The 1,851-nt window shown below is 55.1% G+C and overlaps 1 protein-coding gene across 4 annotated transcripts in view; it reads right to left on the bottom strand.

The window, feature by feature from the left end:
- The window catches only part of ATF3 (activating transcription factor 3), a 56,311-nt gene that overhangs the window by 11,052 nt on the left and 43,408 nt on the right, over positions 1-1,851 (bottom strand). The window contains exon 1 of one of the 4 annotated variants that reach the window (XM_006772914.2): positions 1,808-1,845. The exons of 1 other annotated variant lie outside the window; for it this stretch is intronic. The gene's annotated coding sequence lies outside the window, so the exon portion shown is untranslated. Of the gene's footprint in view, positions 1-1,203; positions 1,225-1,788; positions 1,846-1,851 lie in introns of those variants that run through there. 2 more of the 4 variants (XM_015569932.1, XM_015569931.1) reach the window with 2 other exon arrangements.

Below are 1,851 nucleotides of genomic sequence, written 5' to 3'. Positions count from 1 at the left end.
CGCGACCCACAGTTTGAGAACCGCTGGGTTAGACAGAAGGATCCAAAGGCAAGGTAGCTGCCACAGGTGCTGAGTGCTGTGTCTTATCTACAGGGTGGGCCTGGAGTGTTACCTGCCATGTTATCTCTGAAACCAGCTAGATACTTACAACTGCAAAACCTATACTCACCCCAGTCTTAGTCTGGAATATCCTGAAAGCAAGAGCCTCTGTCTTGTAGCATTATTCTACAACAAGTGCTAAATGCAACACAAGGAGACAGTAATATCAATTCCCCCTTCATTTAAAGTTGAGAAAACAGAGGTAACTGTCAGCCACAATGAAATAGGTGCATTGGGAGAAAACGTGGCAGGCAGCACTTCAGGTTCACAGTGTGGGCAAGAAATACACCTGTGGCCACAATTGAAGCCTTTGGATCCTTCCTGTCTTAACCGCCCCCCGCCCCTTCTCCCTGGCTCTTGGCTCTCCCCCCATCCCCATCCCCACCTACCCCCTATGCTTTAGCAACTCCTTTATTTGTAAGGAAGCATATGTGATCTAGGTAATGAAATTACAGAAAAGAAAGCAGTTAGGAAGTAAGCAGATAAGATGGAAATGGGGTATGGAGGAGCAGAGAAGGAGAACCAATCCAAATGGAAAGAAAGCTGGAAGAGGAAGAGATGTCCAATAGAGAAGTCTCCATTCCCCCTTTGCTTCAGAGGCTGGTCAGTGACATTAGAGACTCCCTCATTCAAGTCATACAAGACCCCCTACTACCTCCCCCCTTTTTGAAATTACACCACTCTAGAATCTGAAAATCTTCTGGCCAGCAAGGACCTTAACGGTTATCTGGTCCAAACACCGTCTTGTGCTGGCAAACAGGCAGAGGGGGCCAGCACTGTGTAAGTGCCCACATCTCCCAGCAGGGGATACTGAGGCCTCAGGGTCCTGGCCACTAGACCACAAAGCCATTCTTTCAATTATGAACATGTGGTTTCGCACCTTCGCTTTCCCTATGGCGGGTCTCCATGGAGGAAAAGCGGAGAAATCTGAGAACCCGCCACAGGAAGAACCAAAGCCACAGGTATGAGAGAAAGGCGTGAGCGACTTGGGATAGGAAGTCTCAGGCCCAGGAGCCCGACCCGTCAGTGCCGGGAGCCCTCTCCGTCTTCTGCCGAAGGACAGGACCGGAGCGCCTGCCACCTCTAAACTTAATCCCAACTAACTTTCGCTCCGGGCTGCCTGCGCTGTCCTGCTGCCCCGCGCTTCCGAGTGCGCAGGGCGACTCCCAGCGGCCGCGGCCAAGAACCCGGTTCCTCGGTTCGGTTCCATTCATTCCGTTCGGCTCCTGGGGCAGCCCTGTCGTGAGCCCCCCGCTTCCGTGCCGCTCTGCGGATCTCGGGAAGGCTGGGATCGGCAGTGCCAGTACTGCGGCACCAAGCGAGGGATGGAGCGAACAGCGAGCTGGAGAGCCTCGGACACCGTGCGCAACACACCTCCGCACGCCTGCTCCCAGAGAGGTAGGAAAGCGCCGAGGCGGAGAGGAGCGGTGTTCCCAGCCTAGCCGAGAAGCAGGAGCCCCACCTCTCTATCAACAGGAACCCTTTGCGCCCCAAGTCAAAAGAGAAAGTTCTTGGCGAAAAACTTTCTGAAGCGCCGAAGAGCAGCGGTGGCTGGGAAAAGTTCGGCCAAAGTTCTTCAGAAGCCGGAGGCTGGGGGCGCGGGTCGGGGCTGGGCCCAGGGGGCGCGGGACTAGTTACTATAAGGGCGCAAAGGGAATGAAAGCGAGCCACCCTCACCGGCTCACTGACTCGACTTACAAGCGCTCACCTCTGGTCTCCAATCGGAGCGGCCAGGGTCCGGAGTGCGGGCGG

The sequence above is a fragment of the Myotis davidii genome, unplaced genomic scaffold (assembly GCF_000327345.1).
Source record: "Myotis davidii unplaced genomic scaffold, ASM32734v1 scaffold362, whole genome shotgun sequence".
Lineage (NCBI taxonomy): Eukaryota > Metazoa > Chordata > Mammalia > Chiroptera > Vespertilionidae > Myotis > Myotis davidii.
Note: the sequence above shows the minus strand (reverse complement) of the source record. Positions and strands in the feature narration are given on the sequence as shown.